Genomic DNA, 983 nt, shown 5'->3' with positions numbered 1-983 from the left:
TTATTTGCAGAAGGTGAGTTGGCCAAGATAGCTGCAGTACTTCACATGCATCTAATATAATTACATGTCTGTTTTAGTTTTTGTTTAATCCGCATCACTTTTGTAAGGTTTGGTAGAGTATCAAGACGATTTCAGTCTTCACGATACAAACCTTTTTCTGATCGCGCGAACGCAAAGCAAACTAAAGCTAAGGTCACATTTCCAACCCCGGGGCCCGGGCGGGCAGCTTTCTGGAACCAAGAGTATGATATAAGAAACAACAGAAAACTAAAAACTAAAAAGTCATTGATATAATCTGTGTATAATCCTTGATAAACATTTTAATTTTTTCGTTTCAACAATCATCCCGGCCGGGCCCCTGTTTGGAAATGTGACCGTACACTAACGATAGATTCGAATCTATGGTTACTGCAGTTTGGTTTTCTTCCTTACGTTACAACAAGAGAAGTTGTCAGATGATATATGTCGTTTCTCCACATGTTCTTTAAGACACAGGGGAGACAGAGAAGAAGAGCGAGAAGAAGACAGAAGACGTCCTCCGTCCGCGGGAACCCAGGACGATCCTGCTGCCTAAACTGTCGCTTCGAGACTTTCAGAACGATGCATTTTTGTATGGCGAGGATGGAGAATATGAGACAATTGTCTTGGAGGAGTGGGTCGACAAGTATGACGGACCCTCATCAGGTAAGTTATAAGTACATATACTTGTAGTAAAGTATAGACTCAAAGGTATAGCTCTTGGTATAGACTTGGTAATGTTATACATGTGAAGATACTGTGTATATTTGTAATCCATGCCTTTTCTTTTTGTGCAAAGAAGAAAACATATATACTTATAGCAAAGCTTGACTCAAAGATATATCGCTAGACTTGGTAATGTTGTACATGTGAAGATAATGTGTGTAGTTTGTAATCCATGTCTTTTCTTGTTTATTTTACGAGAAAGAGGGAATATACCTTGCCTGTAGTAAAGCTAGATCCAA

At 39.2% G+C, this 983-nt stretch overlaps 1 protein-coding gene across 1 annotated transcript in view; it reads left to right on the top strand.

The window, feature by feature from the left end:
* The first annotated feature begins 377 nt into the window (after positions 1 to 377).
* The window catches only part of LOC118409043, a 3,122-nt gene continuing 2,516 nt past the window's right edge, over positions 378 to 983 (top strand). The window contains exon 1 of the mRNA XM_035809912.1: positions 378 to 684. The gene's annotated coding sequence lies outside the window, so the exon portion shown is untranslated. The remainder of the gene's footprint in view (positions 685 to 983) is intronic.

Source organism: Branchiostoma floridae, unplaced genomic scaffold, assembly GCF_000003815.2.
Source record: "Branchiostoma floridae strain S238N-H82 unplaced genomic scaffold, Bfl_VNyyK Sc7u5tJ_873, whole genome shotgun sequence".
Taxonomy (NCBI): domain Eukaryota; kingdom Metazoa; phylum Chordata; class Leptocardii; order Amphioxiformes; family Branchiostomatidae; genus Branchiostoma; species Branchiostoma floridae.
This window is presented reverse-complemented; position numbering and strand designations above follow the sequence as displayed.